This window comes from Magnolia sinica, chromosome 9 (genome assembly GCF_029962835.1).
Source record: "Magnolia sinica isolate HGM2019 chromosome 9, MsV1, whole genome shotgun sequence".
NCBI lineage: Eukaryota > Viridiplantae > Streptophyta > Magnoliopsida > Magnoliales > Magnoliaceae > Magnolia > Magnolia sinica.
The window spans coordinates 44,021,338-44,041,569 of record NC_080581.1 but is presented as its reverse complement, the minus strand read 5'-3'; the positions used below and the strand labels follow the sequence as shown (position 1 = coordinate 44,041,569).

At 36.7% G+C, this 20,232-nt stretch overlaps 1 long non-coding RNA gene across 1 annotated transcript; it reads right to left on the bottom strand.

Annotated features, from left to right (window-relative positions):
• Window positions 1-6,003: 6,003 nt before the first annotated feature.
• LOC131256277 (uncharacterized) lies at window positions 6,004-7,070 on the bottom strand. The gene is made up of 3 exons (XR_009176716.1): window positions 6,532-7,070; window positions 6,338-6,435; window positions 6,004-6,179 (listed from the first exon to the last, which is right to left on the bottom strand). It is a non-coding gene; the product is annotated as an uncharacterized LOC131256277 (long non-coding RNA).
• Between the last annotated feature and the right edge of the window lie 13,162 nt (window positions 7,071-20,232).

Here is a 20,232-nt window from a genome sequence, read left to right as displayed (position 1 = left end):
AGAACCAATCTGCCAATCTGACTGACTCTCAAATGTTACCTCTACCGGATAACACTGCAACGACTCATCTGCCTGCTAAGCCTCGATCACACTTGCGATAAGAGAGGGTTGAATCAACAGGCTCGATAACTAACTACATAATAGAAGACTGCAAGTCGATCTCGAAGTCAAATGCTGACACATCCTCAAGCATCTTCCACTCCTCAATTATCATATGCACCACCAGTTCTCGTGGCAGACGGCTAAGGGCATCTACCACCATGTTCGCCTTGACTGGGTGGTATTAAAGATCAAAATCATAGTCCTTCAGGAGCTCCATCCAATATATATGCCTCATGTTCAACTCGGACTATGAGAAGAGATACTTCAAGCTCTTGTGATCAGAGAAAAGCTCGAACTTGACCCCATAAAGATAGTGCCTCCACACCTTCACTACGAAGACAACTGCTGCTAGCTCCAAATCATGCATGGGGTAGTTTAGCTCATGAACCTTGAGCTGGCTAGACGCGTAAGCCACCAGTTTCCCGTGCTGTATCAGGACAACACCCAAACCAATATGCGAAGTATCAGAATAAACAACAAAGCCTTCACTCCCAGAGGAAAGACCGAGGACAGGAGTGGACGTGAGGGGGTCCTTTAGCTCCACAAATCTCACTCATAGGCATCACTCCAAAAAAACTCTATGCCCTTCCAGTTAAACGTGGTCAGCAGTGCTGCAATACGAGAGAATCCCTCGATAAATCGTCGGTAATATCCCGCCAAACCAAGAAAACTGTGGATCTTAGACGCATTCGTGGGCTAGCCCCACTGAAGCAATGCATCAATCTTCGAGGGCTCCACTGTGACACCCTCTTTCGTCACCACGTGACCAAGGAACTTCACCTCCTCCTGCCAAAACTCGCACTTCTCTAGCTTCACATATAGTTGGTGGGCACGAAGGGTCTACAACACAATCTCCAAACGCTACTCATGGTCTTCGCGAGTCATCGAATATATTAGAATGTCGTAGATGAAGACCACAACAAACTAATCGAGATAAGGACGAAAGACCTCGTTCATCAACTGTATGAAGACCGTGGGCGAATTAGTCAGTCCGAAGGACATGACCTGAAACTTAAAATGACCATAGCACATCCTGAAAGCCATCCTCAAGATGTCCTCCTCTAGGACTCGAATCTAATGATAACTGAACTGTTGTAATGACCCAAAAAATTTCATGCCAAGACCTGAGTACTACCTGTATTTTTCCCCAGAAGTTATGTGTGGGTTAATTAGCGCTTAACTCGATTGCTTGTGAAATTTACATCAATCACTTAAAATTTGATCTGCAGGACTTAAAACCTGTAGAATCATTAATGCTATGTTACCCTGAAATCTAAGATTCAACTCTAAATCCAATTGCTCTTGAAAATTTTTAGAAATTTTGGATCGGACCTGGACAGCACGTCGAAAGTCCGATAGCGATGATCCTAAGCAGTTATGGTCACCATGTTGGGCTTGACCATCACCTCAAAAACCAAGTCCAGATGATGTCCTGGGTCGATTTGCTTGAGTCCGGAGTAAAGAGTGTGAGAAAGCTGAGAAATTAAATATAATTTATGAAATCTGAGTCGCGTCGCTTGCGCGACTATTTTAAACACTCTGATCGTTGGATTTTGATCAAATTTCACCCTTGGATCAGGGAAGATGGCCCAGGCATGTCCTAGTGCCGGTGGACCTGATCGATTTTTTATGACCGTTGAATTGAGAGTGGTCTGCCACGGCTGATCTGTAAATCCGATCGGTACGAAAACTCAATCTGACCTAGATCCATGGTCAGTGAGCTTAAGTCCGACCGCACGTGGAAAAGGACCACCAGAAGTGCTCCGTTGGATCGAAATAGACCCGATTTGGTTATAACCTAACTATACCTTCGCCCTGGGGCTATTTTCATCCATTTTAGGCCTATATAAAGACCTTAAAACCCTCACTCTCTTTTCCATACGAATTTCCTAACCCTATCTAAGAAAGAGAGAGGAAAAGAGAGAGAAAGTGAGAGAGAAGTTGGTGAATCATCTTAAGATTCTTTCCTGCTACTCTACATCCTTAAACCATCACTTTTGAATCGTTATTCCGGCGATTCTAAGTTCTTTCTTGGGTAAGTTAATCAAACCCTAGCCTGTGTTAGAGCTTAGACTTGTCTAAGTGTTGATGTAGCTCATTTCTATTCTTGCCTTAGGTTATCTAGTCGCCGTTGACAAAGACTTATCGTCTGAATCAGATCTATTGTGCTTTTCTGGTTTAAGGTGCGGACTATATTCATATAAGTTATGGTTTTCAAGGCTTTCAATGTTGGGTAATGGTTTATTATTGTTATGGATGCAATTTCACATGCCAACTGTGATGTTTATTTTGCGTTCCTGATATATATGAGTTATATTGAGATTTGTGTATTCTATGTATATATAGGAAGTATCGTATACGTATAAAATATGAACATGTGTTTGCCATGATTAATTGTTGTGTACTTGTACTAATTGTATGTGTGTCAACTCCTTGGCAAAAGGAATTGTCCAAAAGTGTGTTATCACCAACATACGTCATGTATGTGGGGACTTTGTAGCCTAAGTGTTTGTAGAAATGTCTGAATGGTTAAGTGTGTAATATATTAACCTATTATGGGCATAGAGAAGAGTTTCTCAACTATCCTAGTGGTGTGTATAATTTCCTACATTCAATTTACATTCTTTGTTATTTACATTCAAGCACTACTTATGTTGAAATCCATGTTAAGTTGATATTTTTCAAATGCTCACATATTGTATGATTAGAATTGTTGTTCCATTACTGTTCTAAATTGTTATTATGAATATCTGTTATAATTAAATGTGTTTGGGACTATGGAATAGTCCAGGAAATCGGTAACAATCCTTGAGTTCGTGGTCGAGGTTGTTTTCACCATGTGGGACGTGTTTGACGAAACCGAGTCATATTAGGGTTGTCAACAGTGGTTTGGCCGCACACAGTGTTTGTGCACTCTATGTCGTTCAACTCAACGTGCGCTCGTGCTAGTCGAGTTCGTCAAGTAACCCGAATGTCGATGTATGTTCACCATGTATGGACGTTATTGTTTGAATCTAGGGTACCAAACTTACCGATGTAATTTTGTTAACCGTTATACCTTGATCCTCTAAGACTCATGAGTTGGGCATGGTGGTATGGGATACCGTGCTCGAGCTGTCAGCCTACGCTGGGGTGACAAGCCTCCCCGTAGTGATCAGTGAGCACACCAGACTCGTGAGCCAATTATGGTGGTATGGGACACTATATTCATGCTGTCGGCTTACATTGATTGGTGACGAGCCCTTTGTAGTGACCTCGAGCATACCTTGATACTGCATTGAGGTGACGAGCCTTAGGATAGTAACTAAGGTATGATAGGCATGCATTGATTGGTGACGAGCCCTTTGCAGCGACCTAAAACCATATGATCATATGAGATTGTCTAGGACTGACGACCCTAGAATGGATCACTGTTTGGAAATTGATATGAGGAAGGTACCTTAGCTTCCCAATCCTGTTGTATGAAAAGGACTAATAACAACTTGGTAATCATCTTCATACACCGCATTGCATGTGCGTAGGAGTTGTTGGCACTGTGGGAGGTTGTCATGTGTACCGTAAGATGAAGACGCTGAGGGAGTGCAGGCGAGAGCATGCATCATTCCTACATTCATCCTTGCATTAACAAGAGTACTTAGACGTGTTGATTGTATTGCCTTATCATTACTGCTTGATTGATTTGATATCATGTTAACTTTTACTGTATAGTTCCACTGAGTTGATCACTCACTCCCACGTTCTGGGACAGTGTTTCAACACTAACTAGACCCTATTTTAGATGCAGATGTTGACGCGATCCCTGAGGCAGAGAAGGATTACGAGGATGATAAGGACGCGTTTTCTTTCATGCAGTTCTCAGGCGGGTTCATGTGAGTCATGTCCTGATATGCGGGAATTCTGGCTTTTCATTGTAATTGTACTAGATGATGTCATTTGATACTCATATTTTATGAAAGCAACACTTGTTATTATGACCTGGCATGTATACGTATTTCAAGGACTTGCACATGTACACATCTATTTCTTTAAGTCTTCCGCTTGCGTCTTTCACTTATCCCTGAATTATGTTTGCAGTTTGGCTTAATCTATTCCATGTTTTATGAACTCATATAGACAACATACATCCATCATTCAATATGTTGCATAAGTGATGTTTTGAAACTCGGGAGCTGAGTTATGCTCGACCCCCGAATTTTAGGGCGTTACAACTGTAGGTCAATCTTCAAAAAGAACTATGCGCCCTGTAGCTGATCAAACAAATCATCAATCATCAGGAGCGGATACTTGTTCTTGATTATAACCTAGTTGAGCTCGTGGTAATCCACGTAGAGTCTCAACGAGACATCCTTCTTCTTAACGAATAGTACCGGTGCTCCCCATGGCAAACTGCTCGGACGAATAAAACTCAACTCACGGAACTCGTCCAACTACTGCTGCAGCTCTCGCAACTTCATCAGTGCCATTACTATATGGGGCCTTCGAGATAGGCACAATACCAAGCACAAGATCAGTTTGTAACTTAATATGCCAACGCAGCGTCAATCCTGGAATCTCCTGGAATACATTGGGAAAATTGTAAACCATTGGCAATTGGTCAACACTCACTGTCACAGGCTCCTTTATTGCATACGACATCAAACATGACAACGGCTCTCCTCTGGGCTTAGCTACAAACTGGAACTACAGCAAGCCTAGTATACAAAACGTGACTGTCTTCGTGGAACAGTCTAAGATGGCATGGTACTTGGCAAGCCAATCTATTCCCAGGATGACGTCGAACTCCGACATCAGCAACATGAATAGATCAGCGGGCAAGAAAGTCTCCTCAACCAAGACGGGGCAAGATAAACAACATTGGCCTAGCACTATAGTCTTCCCCAAGGGTGTCGATACGGTCAACCCCTCGCGGGCAGACTCTAACGGTAATTCAGACAAATGGAAAAAATCCTCAGATATGAATGAGTGTGAAGTACCAGAATCAAACAACACTCGGGCAATGCATGTAGAGACTAGAAGAATACCCTCAATGACTCCTCCAAAAGACTGTTGGTCCTGCTGAGCTGCGTAAAACCTAGCCTGAGTTGGCTGGGGAGGTGCTTGTCCCCTCTAAAGGTATTGTTGTCGTTGCGGCGGCCTATACTGCTGTCTTGACTGCAGCTGGGGACTCTGCAGTAAGGGTGGCTGCGGTCGCTACTGCTGCGGTCGTTGCTGCTACTGAGGTGCTCTCGGTTATTGCTGCTGCTGAGGGCAAGGGCACTCCTATATACAGTGTCCAACTCCACTGCACCCAAAATAAGTCCCTGCGAATGGCCTCTAGGGTGGTGGTGGAGGTGCCATTGGTGCTCGGCGGGTCATGCGCCTCTGCTGCTGTCGACACTGCTGCTGTTAAGGGCCACCGGAGGGGGCCTGCCTCTTTTGGTCTCTCCTCCAAACTGAATTGGCCAACTCATCATTTCATGGTATAAGATTTAATTGTTGTAGCTAACAAGATGGAAAGATAATATCAAACACATCTTCAAATTATGGCACATGCCTGCTCATGGATGTGAAGGGCTCCCACAAGTGCTCAGAGCTAGAAAACCTCAATTCCTACAGTTGGTTGTATGTGATATTTCTCATAATAAAATTACTAGATTTTTAAGGGCCTTGTAAAGAGAATCATCGCTCATTAAGTTATTGGATAAAGAAAACCGTCCCTTTACCCATGGAAGATTACCTCTCTCCTTGTACCATAACTTCTTCAACTCCTTAAAAAAGAGGGGCTTGTCGCTATTTTCCATGCTTTTGTATCCTGGTGGAGCAACGCATTCTCTCTGGTTCTGGAAAACCAAGTTACAAAATATAAGAACATTTGTAGTAGAAAAAAAAAATCTTTACTACTCGGGTATAGCCTCACTAATAGCCTCTAATTAGAAACATTGGGCCCGACAAATAAAATTAATGTCAAACAGACTGCTGGTATAACAACCTTACCTTGCGAATGATAATTCCCCTGGTCAACAAACTGTGATTTATGTGGCAATCTTGTTTCAACCTTGTACCAATTGATAATGCCTGAGATGCACACTCACTCCTTGCTAGATCAACAAAATTTTGTACCAAAAGAAGCAAAAGAAAACCATTTATTATGTTTTTTCCACTCTCTTTATGGGTAGTATTTTCATACATGCCATGTAGAAAAGAAAAAAATAATTGTTCATTGAACTACCAACTCAAGACTGAATTAATGCTATACCATGCTGGAAGCAAGGATGCTTGAATTTTCTCCTTATAGAAGCCTCAAATCAGACAACTGACGGTCTCGAGATCTCCCGCAACACTAAACTCCATCATCTTGCCATACAATTCCCACACTAGATTAGTTTTTCTAGCCAGGAGAGAAGCCAGCAAGACCGTATTCCAGACCTTAAGATTCAGTAGAGATCGAACCTTCTTCCATTCTAAAAACATGTATGAGGCTTATTCAATCTCCGCCTCTTCACAAAGACAATTTTCGTAAGTTTCTCAGGAAGCAGGCTTAGCCTGGCATTTTGTCGAACACAAGAGGGTCATTGCAGTATTAGGGACCCTAGTACTGATAAGAGCAATGAAAATGATACGATACCTTGATTCAACAAGTTTTTAAACTATGGTTAAAGAAAGAAGGAATTCGAGAGAAATCAATGAAATGGCTTTAACCATTAAAAAGCTCAAGAGATCTCTGCCATGAAATTTCAAACAAACCTCAATATATTACTTCCAAGTTGACTCACTAATTAAGTGGAGGAAAAAAAACTCAAATCATCAAACTTCTGCAAAACTAATCAGTAGAAGATAGATTTTTAAATGAAATAGTCCATTACTAGATAGAAACAAAGAACCACTAATTGTAGTTTTGGAGGTTGCCAAAGAGGGCAGAGATGGGGTCGGGGAGTTTGGGGCATTAGGGTTTGGGGGAGGGGTAGTTTGGTGAGGTTTGGGGGGTGGGGGGGGGGGGGAGTCGATGTGGAGGCGACGCTTATGACGACGGTGCCCAGTAGCGGCTTCTTTAGGAGAGGCAAAGGAGAGGTGGTTGAGGAACAAGAAGAAGGGAGAGATGTGGTAGGGTTTTAGATGGAAGAGGGGTTTTGAGAAAGAAATTTGGAGAGAAAGAGAGAGAGAGAGAGAGAGAGAGAGAGAGAGAGTTGGGAGCAGGGAGAGTGATCAAAAGTAGGGTATGGTATTTTTATTTTCTATTTAAAGGGATTCTTTGCTAGCGCTCAGTTTTTACTTAGCGCAAGCAAAGGATTCCGCAAGTGTCGACTCTACTACATTTTCTTATAGTGGTCCTAGTTGTGGTTTTATAAGAAATGTCTTGCCTTGCAAGTCTGCTGCAGCTATTGCTTAGTTTGAGTAATTGTTTATCAAAATTTGATATATGGATAGTTATGCTTTTAATACCATCAGTGGTTGCTGGTGAGTTTATGAGTGACTGTGTTTGGTTTTACCTGGCATTGGCCGATCCTTACTTTAAATGTCTGGCCAAAGTAGAGAGAGAGCCATTTTGTCAGCCATGGCTTTATACATTTTCTTGGACTTTGTATTCCAGATTCTAAGGGCATGTTTGGTTTTTCCATGGCTTTATACATTTTCTTGGACTTTGTATTCCATATTCTAAGGGCTTATTTGGTTTATCCACAGCTTTATACATTTTCTTGGACTTTGTATTCCAGATTCTAAGGGCCTATTTAGTTGCCACTTAAAGATTTGTTTATCTCATTTTATTCAATCATGATTATGTATTAGATATCTTATTCAATTGTAATTATGTATTAGAGATCAATTCTTTGGTAGGGATTAATTTTTTTAAAAAAAAAACCCAACAACTTAGAACTATGATGTCTAATACACAATCAAAAATCAAACCACAATCCTGTAAATGTCTTTGGACTTGCTCCAATGGCTAGTGATGTATCTTCTTTCGGTTGTTTCCAATTTGTGTTCTCCTATGAAAAATTGGCAATTCGATGCCCTATATCCTATGGACCTTCAAATCCTATGGTTAAGGAATTCCACTCCCACATTGGAATATTACATGGAACTTTGTTGATAATTTTTACATTGAAGTTCTCATTGTGTAATATAGTCTTTTAATCTGAAATAACAAATTACTAAATGCAGGGGACTCAATAACATAGTACGGCTACATGTAAAAAAGGTCAATTGCTCAGAATAGGAGCAGATTTGAGTTCCTCTAAGGCAAGTTTTAATCATCTCTTATTTCTTTCCATCCTTTGCCTAAGATATTTTAAAGTTTAATTGAAGCATTTTCTTAGTGTAAACTTTGATAGGTCAGATCTGGGATTGCATGCTTATCATTTAGTCTATCGTAGCAATTGTACCATTCTTGAAAACAGTAAGGTGCATGTTGTCTTGCCTATAAAACATATATTGCTCTTACTAGTATTTGTATAGAACAATTAGGATCAAACAAAATATCATAATTAGTAATATCTTCTATTGAAAATAGATGCATGCTTTTTATTATTTATGTACTTCTAAAATTTTAGTCTGTGCATATTTTATATTTGATATATACTAAGTGATTGCTTTCTATCATTGTTTTGAATGATCCTGCAAAACAGGCTTCTTGATGATCCTAGGCATAATGTTTGTGAATGATCTTGCAAAACGGGCTTCTTGATGATCGTAGGCATAATGTTTGTGGATGATCTTGCAGGGATGATGTGTTAATTTAGTACATTCATTTAATTGCCTCTGTTGTTGATTAAAATTATTAGAATCAATTGTAGTTGTGAATTTTTCTTTACATGGTTGGTGGCTAGGGGAGAAGAGCTTTGCTTAATATGTTGAATTATGTCCGCAACTCCATTAAGATCAATATTCTCTTTACAATACAATCCCTTCTCCTAAATCTATTTCATTAACCGTCACTGTAGATGTTTAATTTCGTTTGACTTACTTTTTGACATGTTTGTTCTCTTAAACATGTAGATGGAGACTTTGGCAGTGACTATTGCAGATGGGTACAAATACTGCTCGGTTGCAATGATATGCGGACAAGTGGCTGGAGATAGTTAGTTGTATTGGCCAAGCAAAGAGTGGATGAAATGGAGGATTTTTTTAATGTATTTGGACAATTTTAACTTATTATTGTAAATATTATATATATTTTATTATAAAGCCGTATAATATTTATTTAATATTCACTTTTTTTTTGTATTGTGTAAGTACTATGGTTTCATACTCCTTTGATTGTCAAATTTTGTAGTGCCAAAACCTCAATCAAGAACTACAAGATCAAGTACATTGTTCTCTTCTGTAAGCTTTAAAGCTTAGTGCTTTAAAACTACATCAAAAGATGAGATCTTGTTCAAGACTAAAGGTGAAGTACAACTCAAGAACTATGAATTCAAGCTTCCAAAAATCTCAAGTTCAAGCTTCATCTTGTGTCGAGATCTCAAGCTTCATGGATGTCAAAGATCATCCATCATTTGAAGAAAAGAAGGTTCAATGTTCATACATCATGTTCAAGGTATGAAAAACCTTATATTAACCTTAGGATAGGTCATTTCGGATACATAAGTCAATTGCTTATTTTATAAGTGTTTTAGTCTATTCTTCGACTAGTCCTGGACTCTGTTCGACTAGTCCTAGCACTGACTCGACCAGTTCAAGAAATTCCAAGACCAGCTCTAAGTTGTTGTAAATTTTCAGAATTTTTTTGTTAAGCCACGACCAGTCCTAGAGTCTGCTCGATTGGTCATGTGAATAGTGCACGACTCGTTCATGATCAGTCCAACAGCTACGACTCAAACTCCAACAACTATTCCTGGCTCCGCACGACCAGTCGTGGACAGGTCACGACCAATCGTGGAGGCCTCACGACCGGTCGTGAAGGACCTACGACCAGTCGTGGAACAATTTTATCCGATCGTACTCAAAATTTTAAAAATTAGTTCGTCCTACGACCAATCGTAGTGTCCACAGGACCAGTCGTAGACGTGATTTCTACAACTATAAATAGAGCATGATTTTCAGAGTTTGATATCTAATTCAAGTAAAATCAAGGCATCACTCTAATAAATAAGTTTGTAATCTTCTTAAGCTAGATTGTGCATATTTAATATTCTCTTTTTATTAGATTTTTATATTTAATTTTGTTTCTGCATTTCAATCTGATTTGATAAAGGAATTGTGATATTCTACTTCTTGGAATCAAAATCAAATAGAGCTAGCCCCAACTTGATTTAATTTAAAATCAATTAGAACTTAGAACTATTTCAAAGTGAGTGTGGACATTAAACTTCTATATTCAAACTTCTACTCCATTTTGGTTCTTTCGGGCTCAACAAAAGGAGAAATCCAGGTATTTTACATTATTATAATTTTCATTGTGTTGGTTTCTTTTGAGATTAAGCCAGAAAAATCTCATTCTTTTTGGTTATCTAAGGAGAGCCAGAAAACTCAGAGAGTGTTGTTTTTGAATTGTGTAAGCCCACTTTAAAGACACAATTGTGAGGGTTTTAGGTGAACCTGAGAAAAACCTATTTTCATAGTGAACGCTAATATCCACTGTGTGATGATATTAGGAGTGAAGTAGTTGTGTGGATGTTGTTGAACAGTTGGTGTACACACAGGCGATCCACTATAATTCTTTGTGTTTGAATGTGTGGTTTAATTTCTATATTTTTTATCATTCAATCTTGTGGAATGTATTTGTGAATGTGAATGTTGTAATCTTTTACATTTCAAGCATTGTGGGGAATGTTGTAATACTGTAGATTTCATTTCCTTGCCATTTATTTATTCCTCTGTATCAAGTTTGAGTTTTTGATGCAATGACCTTTCTAGGAATCAGGTTGTCCTACCATAAACCTTGGTTTTTATTGTAAGGTTGTCCTTAGAACAACATTTGTATCAATCTCTCAATACTCATACATTTGAGGTTGCTTTACATTTTAGTATTGTGAATTGATTATAGAGCTATCTTTCCTTTATTTAATTAAATTCCCCCCCCCCCCCCCCCCCCCCCCCCAAGGACATATAGCTTAGCCTTTTCAAGTGGTATCAGATCCTAATAGCTCGTTCTAATTGTTATATTTTTGGATTTATTTCCTAAGCTAATCGATCTAAGCTATTTATAAGATGTCAAATTTTGATAGCCTTTCAGTCACTAGGCCTCCACCATTTGATGGCTCCAATTATGCCTATTGGAAAGCCAGGATGAAAATTTTCTTAAAATCCATGGATGATTGCATGTGGCAAGCCATAATGACTGAATGGACCCTCCTACCACTGAAGTGAATGGTATCGATGGATCAAAATCTATGAGAGTAATACCTTATTTCTCATGGACCACTCTTCAGAAAAATGAGAGTAGTGCCATGCAAAAGCACTAAATACAATCACTTGTACACTATCACCAGATGAATTCAAAAGAATTATATCCTGTGATGCTGCAAAGCAAGCTTGGGATATTTTAGAAATGACACACGAGGGTACATCAATTGTCAAGAAATCTAAAGTCTAAATCCTCACAACCAAATTTGAGGAAATACATATGAAAGAAAATGAAATGTTCATGGACTTTTATACAAGATTAAATGACATTGTGAACTCTATGTGGGGTCTTGGTGATAAAATCGCCAAAAGTAAAGTGTGTGCAAAGATACTATGCTCACTACCTGAACGGTTCAATTCTAAGGTAACTGCGATCCAGGAACTTCGTGATACGGATAATATGAGAGTAGAAGAATTAGTTGGCTCTTTACAGACTTATAAGTTAACTTTTAAAGCTCCTAAAGGTAAAGTTATCACCCTTAAATCTTCTAAAAATGTTTTTCAAGAAAATAATAGCAATTTTGATTTAGAAAACTCTGAAGATGATATGGCTCTTTTAGCTAAAAAGTTTTACAAAATTTTCAAAAGTAAAAAGAGGGTTGATTTTCAAAAATCTAATGATAAGAAAAGATCCAAATCTAAAACTTGAAAATCTTTAAAAGACGGTCAGTGTTATAACTTCCATGAATATGGGCATCTAGCAAACTAGTGTCCTAAAAAGGACAAACCTAAAAAGAAAGGAATGTTGGCTACTTGGGATGAATCCTCTGACTCTGAAGCCTCTTCTAAATCAGAAGATTCTGAAACTGAGTCGGGCAGTGAAGTTAATGCCCTTATGACTCTATCCAAATTCTCTTTTTCAGATAATGATGATTCAACTAGTGAAGAAAATCTAAATAGTGATCATGAAAATGAAGATGATCTTCAAGATGCTTATAATGCCCTTTACAAGGAGAGTCGTAAAATTATTGTTAAACTTTAACTTCAAAAAGAAAAGTTTTCAAAGCTTAAAGAAAATTTTGATTCTCTTGTTTTAGAAAAATCCTACATTTCAGATTGTTTCGAAAAATGCAAATGCGATTTATAATTTAAAACCTCCCTTATTGAAAATCTAAAATCTGAAAATGAAAAACTTAAACTTGAAGTCTGTTCACTTTTGAGTTTAAAGGATACATGGAGGTATGCCCAAGGTGATCCAAAGTTAGAAAAACTTTTATCTGGATCAAGGAAATCTGGCGACCAATCTAGTTTGTGCTACGATAGAAATATTCCTCCTAAACAGAAGAATACTCCTCCTAAATTTGTGAAAGGAGATTCCTTAAACTCAAAAGGGAATAGTTCAAATCAAAATTTTTCTAAAAATGCTAAAACTTTTCAATCTTACAAACCTAAAAGTAATCATATCAACTATAAAAATCATAATTGAAACCCATTAGCTGAAAAAATAGTTGATTTTCTTAAGGAGCTCTTAAAATCTAACTCAGTAAGTCATTCTTACAACAACTACAAGCATAAGAAGACCAACTATACTCCTAAACCCAAAACAGTTATGAAATGGGTTCCTAAGGTTACTTGCTTGGTTGCCCACACGGCTTTCAAAGCTACAAGTCATTCAAAATGGTACTTAGACAATAGATGCTCAAGGCATATGACTAGTGATAAAGGTCTATTCATCGATCTTAAAGACATGGCTGATGGTTCAGTCACATTTGGTGATGGTAGCAGCTGCAAGATTATTGGCCAAGGTATGGTTCAACTCTTTAACCTTCCCTTATTTGAAAATGTTTTATACGTTGAAGGGTTAAAACATAATCTGTTAAGCGTATCTCAAATATGCAATAATAATCATAGCATAAAATTTACTAACCAAGGATATGAAATTTTAAACAAAAAGGGTTCTGTAATATTAACTGGTCGTAGAACTTTTGAAAACTACTATATTGTTAGTGATTCTAGCTCATCTAGTCAATCGTGTTACATGGTCCATACCGATGAAACCGAGTTATGGCATAAACGCCTTGGACATGTACACTATCGTAATTTGTATAGATTGAGCAAAAGAGAACTAATAAGAGGACTACCTAAATTATAGAAAGTAGACAAAATATGTGGTGAATGCCAAATTGGTAAATAAATTAGGAGTGCTCACAAAAAGGTGGACTCTAATGCCACATCCAAACCACTCAAGCTTCTCCATACGGATCTTATAGGACCAACCAGGACGGAGAGTCGAGAAGGCAAAAAATATAAACTGGTAATCGTGGATGATTTTACCAGATTCACCTAGGTAGCCTTCTTAAGGGATAAATCAGAAACCCTTGATGAAGTAAAAAGAGTTTTCAAATGAATCCAATGGAAAAAGGTCTCAAGTCTGTAAGATCCTTAGTGATCATGGATCAGAATTTGAGAATAGCAGTTTTGAGAAATTCTGTTGCGATCAGGGAATACTACATGAATTCTTTGCACCGAAAACACCATAACAAAATGAAATTGTTGAAAGAAAAAATAGAATGCTTCAAGAAATGGCAAATGTAATGTTGAATAATTTGAAGCTCCCTAAAAATCTTTAGGCTGAAGCTGTAAATACTGCATGCTATATAATCAACAGGGTTTATACAAGTAAAAATTATAATTAAACGGCTTATGAAATATGGTTCAATAAGAAGTCTACTATCAAATACTTTCGAGTTTTTGGCAGCAAGTGCTATATTTTACGTGACCGTGAAAATCTGGGCAAGTTTAACACTAAAAGTGATGAAGGGATCTTTTTAGGATATTCTTTAAACAGTCGATCATATCGAGTGTTGAATAAGAGGACCGGTGTTATTCAAGAGTCCATTAATGTGGTCATTGACGATCACTCAAATACACGTGCCTTAAATTCAGATAATGATGAAGTTCTTTTAATTGATAAACCAGATACTTCATCAAATCAAACTAACTCTGAACTGAGGACTATTAAAGATCATCCAACCACTCAAATTCTAGGAAACCCTCTCACTAGTGTGCGCACTCGTAGACAACTAGAAGATATATGTAATTACGTGTGCTTTACATCCCAGATAGAACCGGTTAACATAAAAGAAGCTCTTACTGACGAACACTGGATTGTTGCAATGCAAGAAGAGCTTAACCAATTTATGAGAAATGATATTTGGTATCTTTTTCCAAGACCTAAAGATAAACATATTATCAGAACTGAGTGGATTTTTAAAAATAAGTCTGATGAACTTAGTAATATAATTCGAAACAAGGCTGGACTGGTTATACAAGGGTACACTCAAATTGAAGGCATTGATTATGATGAAACCTTTGCCCCAGTAGCTCATCTTGAATCAATCAGACTATTTATATCCATTGCTTACTTTAGAAAATTCAAAATTTTCAAATGGTTGTAAAGAGTAATTTATTAAATGGCGATTTACATGAAGAAGTGTATGTTGAACAACCGACGGGTTTTGAAGACCCTAAGAACGCTGATCATGTTTATCACTTAAAAAAGGCTCTCTACGGTTTGAAACAAGCTCCCAGGGCATGGTACAAAAAATTGACTAAGTTTCTACTAAGTCATAATTTTCTAATGAGAAGTGTTGATAAGACTCTTTTTGTTAAGAAACATAATGATCATATCTTAATAGTGTAGATCTATGTCGATGATATTATTTATGGATCTACCTATACTAACATAACTGTTGAGTTTGCAGATTTAATGAAATCTAAGTTTGAAATGAGCATGGTTGGGGAATTGAATTATTTCCTAGGGTTGCAAGTAAAACAACAACCTAATGGTATTTTTTTTTTTGAAACAAATATGCTTTGAACTTAATTTAAAAGTTCAGATTTGAGAATGAGAAAATTTTTGATTCTCCTATTAGTAGAACATTAAGACTCTCAAAAGACTCTACAGGTAAAAGTGTCGATTCTAAATTATATCGTAGTATGATTGGCAGTTTACTTTATTTAACTACAAGTAGACCTGATATTTCTTTTAGTGTTGGTATTTGCGATAGATATCAATCTGACCCTAAAGAGTCCCATCTAACTGTTGTTAAGTGGATTATGCAATATGTCACAAGTTCAGCTAATTTGGGTCTTCAGTATCCATATGATACTAGTGTTTAATTAGCTGGTTACACAGATTTTGATTGGGCTAGTAATATCGATGATAGGAAATCAACCAGTGGTGGTTGTTTCTATATTGGAAATTGTTTAGTTTCTTGGTTTAATAAGAAGCAAAGTTCCGTATCGCTCTCAACTGTTGAGGCTGAATAAATCGCAGCTAGAAATGCATGTACTCAACTTGTATGGATGAATAGAATGTTATGCGATTATGGAATTGTACAGGATTCAATGGTTTTATATTATGATAATTCCAGTGCAATAAATATATCTAAAAATCCAATTCAGCATTCACAAACCAAGCACATTGACATTAGATATCACTACATTCGTGAATTAGTGGAAGAAAAAACAATCTCTTTAGATTACATTCCAACTGAGACTCAACTTGCTGACATTTTCACTAAACCGCTCGACAAAAGCAGGTTTAATAAATTGAAATTTGATCTTGGTAAGTGCAATTTAAATTGATTATTCATGTATTTCTGTATTATAGTTTATATATTTATTAAATTATAATTTTAAATTTTATAATTATGTAAAGAATACATGTTTTTGTCTTTGCATGACCAGTCAAGGACGTACTCGACCAGTCATGTAGCGCGCTGGATCTTTTAATTTGGAGAAAAACCCTTTCTTCCTCATTTTCTCTTTTTTCTCCAACGGGCCGCAGCATGACTAGTCGTACCCAACTTCTTGATTCATCAAGGTTAGTGCATTATTTCAGTTTTTCTTATAGATTCAATCTCTAATCACTTCATTTTCTTCCTTGGAGTGCTTGATTTCAAGTTTCCTTGAAGTTTTTGGGGTTTTCTTCTCCAAAATCTGATTTTGAAGAAACCCACTCTTCATCTTTTACAACCTCTTGATTTCTTCATTTCTTAGTTGTAAATGGATGTTAGAGGTAAAAAGAAAACTTCCCGTGGTGTTTTCTCATCTAGATCGATACCTTTAATAAGGCGCCATCTTTGGTCACCTGAAGATAATCCCTCTTTTGTGCAGGATTTAAATTGCGTAATGTTATTATTGAGTGACCTGTGCATATTGAACACATTGCTCCTTTTGGTCTCCTTCCACTTCTTCAAGCTGTAGAATGGGCTAACATTCTACATTGGGGTGGGCCAGCATACCGGTCTATTATGCATGCTATGTTTGCTTGCATTTCTGATTTTTCGATTGAGAAATTAACGTTACTACAAGAAAAACCACTTTTACCTACGAAAATTTTTGTAGGTAAAAGCCTTTTTTCGTAGGCAAAAACTTTTGCCGACGAAAATTTTCGTCGGCAAGTTCATCACTAAAAGACTGTGGGGAAACACTTTTACCAACAAAAAAAAAATTCATTGGTAAAGGTAAGACTTTTCCCGACGAAATTTTTCGTTGGTAAAAACCTTTACCAATGCTAATTTTCATAGGTAAAAATATTGACAAAACTTTTTACAAGACTTTACCTATGAATAGTTTCGTAGCTAAAAATATTTACAACACTTTTACCTATGAATTTTTCATAGGTGAAAAGTATTACATATCTTTTACCTACAAATATTTTCGTAACTAAAAATATTTACAAAACTTTTACCTAACAAGATTTTCATAGCTAAAAAGTATTATAAGACTTTTACCCATGAATATATTCGTAGCTAAAAATACTTAGAAAACTTTTACCTTCAAATATTTTCGTAGTTAAAAATTTTACAAAACTTTTACCTCCGAATTGTTTCATAGGTAAAAATATTTACAAAACATATACCTACAAATATTTTCGTAGCTAAAAATATTTACAAAAGTTTTATATTTACAAAACTTCTAACTACGAAAATATTGTAGGTAAAAGTACTAACAAAACTTATACCTACGAATATTTTCGTAGCTAAAAATACTAACAGAACTTTTACCTACGAAAGTTTTCGTAGGTAAAAACATGAATGAGCCTTTTACCTATAAAAAGTTTCATAGGTAAAAAGTTCTTTTTTTTTTTCCCCAACATTCCAGCGCAAAATTCTTCATATAGACCTGATATACACCTACTACAATATATTTGATCATATTCTTCCTGATATACACCTGTTATGTAATATATTTTATCATTCTGATGAAGGTCATAGAAAATAAGGCAAAAATGTGATGCTGGCCTAAGAAATTTGTTCAGGGACAACCTTACGTGTTTAAGGCATGTTTATGATTTATCAATCTCCTTATTAATGGAAACCAATATACAACAATTAGTAACCGTACCTTCACTTATACCCATGATCAAGTTTTGACTCATCGGTCAACCAAGGTGAATCTGCATTCCTAGTTTTCAAACAATTTGTCAAAAGCCTATTCTAGCCATATGTTTAAAGTAAATGCTTATAGTGCTGGGTACGGAGGTTTTGATATCATTACCTCAACCAAGGGCTTTTTACCATGGAGCAACATATCAACACTCCTTTCAGTCTGCATAGAATAAAAGAATAATATAAGATGAATAGATTAAAAGAATCATATAAGATGCAAGGATTATCACCCATGACAAACATATTCTGAACAAATGTGTGCAATGAGCCAATGACAAACATATAACATGAGTTCTTTTACTTTTAGATAGGAAAAGACCTATATCTGGAGCTAATAATTCATAAATAGAGTGCAAATGAATGAAATGTAAATAGAGTACATAGATGCTAAGAATATCAAAGTTTGAAGGCATGTTTTCTTTATGGGCTACACAACTGTATTTTCCACCATTTGCTTCAAATGGTGGAGAAGACTGATCCACTATACATGCGGCATGAATAGATGTCACTCCAGGCCATCCAAATTGTGGTCCCAATTGTTGACATACCCGATGCGTGACCCAATATTTCCTTTCCCTCATTTCAACTAGAAAATGAAAGGTTGGAGGAGCTTTTCTCTCAAGAATGCTTTTCTGACAACCTCTAACACAGGCTTCATCATCTCCAAGAGTAAGTCTCAACTCCCCCAACCTGGATATAAATTGACTCAAGTCAAACTGAATAAATTGTAGAAATCGTTGTCTCAAGCTTGCAGCCCAAAAGCTATATTCATTGAACAAATCCAACATCAGACTTGATACAAGTGTGTGCATAATCAGAATGGCTAATCAGTCGATCCCCAAACGAGGTTTCTCACCTGTCGGATGTTCAGATTCCATTGCTGACTCAAGTCCAGTCCCAGATTTGCTCTTTGTTTTTGTGCCGCCATAGACAAAACTCTCAACTATTAAATGTACAAGACCAATAACCATCTGGTTTTGTTAAAAAATATAAGCACTTCTCTAATCAATGCTAAAGATTCACATTTTTTAGTAACAAAGTTACTATTCATATAAAAAAAATGCTCCAGATAACCAAACTGCATCAAAATGTGATTAACCATTGCCTTGATAACCAAGTTGCATTAAAATGTGATGTGTCGATCTGTGCATGTGTTATATAACTACAGCATGTGTTTTTCCTGACTTCATTGTGTTCAACACGCATGATCCTTGTTAGCATCACCCACCTGTAACCAAAAATAAAAAACTCGCATTGCTCTGTTTTTCTGCTTCTGTTTCTTTCAAGCCCTCTAAAAATCCCAAAAACCATTTTCATTGTTTAAAATCTTCAACAACCAAAAAAAAAAAACCAGCTTTTTGTCTCTTATTCCTCTTTTCTTCTAAAAAAAACTCCAAAACGTTATAAGAACCAGAAACCAACATTCCAATAACGGCTGGAAAAACCTAGCAAAGAAATCCAAAAAAAAAGTTAATCCCAAACAAATGGAAACTACAAATTAAACAGCTTTTTTCTGAAAAGAAACAGAGATCCCACATGAGGAAAAAGAAAAAGAAAGCAAATCCAACCCGAAAAAGAATAAGAGAAAAAGAAAAAGAAACCTGCACATATATGGTGTTTAGATGAGCAGTAGCTTTGAGAAGATAATCAATACCCCAACGAATAGCTTCCTACAACGAATATCATCATACAGAAAAGTTATGCAGCAAAATTGAAGAACTAAAAGTATAGAAAAAGATAAGGATGAGATGTCATAAAAAAGAGAGAGAGACAATACTTTAAGAGCACATGCTCATCTTCTCAATTATAAACTCTGAAAAACTAAGCAAAATCTGCATTATCTAAAAACCAAATAAACATCCAACAATTCATGGGCTGAAGTGAATGCTTCCCCATACTTTTGTTCAAATATTAATCTTTCCCACTGTTTCTTTAGATCTATAGGTGCCTCAAACCTATTGGACAGTCATGGCCTGAATAAAATCAGCAATACATAGCCTCCAAATTAGAGAGTATTCAATTATCAACTTTCTTTCAGAAAGTTTTAAATCTCAAGTTTGTAACGCTGGAGTAAAATGCGAAATATGGCATGGACATTTCAAACATAAGAATTATCTTCAAATTACCCCACATTATGATCCCAACCATTGAATGAGTGGGCCTTTGTAAAACTTGTTGTCCAACTATTTTTGGGCACTCAGAAACATCCAACCAGTAAGATATTACAATGTGTGACCCATAGATTGGTAGATTTGTAAAAACCAAACAAATGCACCAAATGGACAGAAAAGATAGCTTATGTGTTCAATGTCTTGTGCATCTATTTTTATTTCATGTTGGGAAAACACTACTTTTGCAATTGGTGCAATATTTGAATGGAAAGTTCTGTTCTCGCACCTTATGTTATATT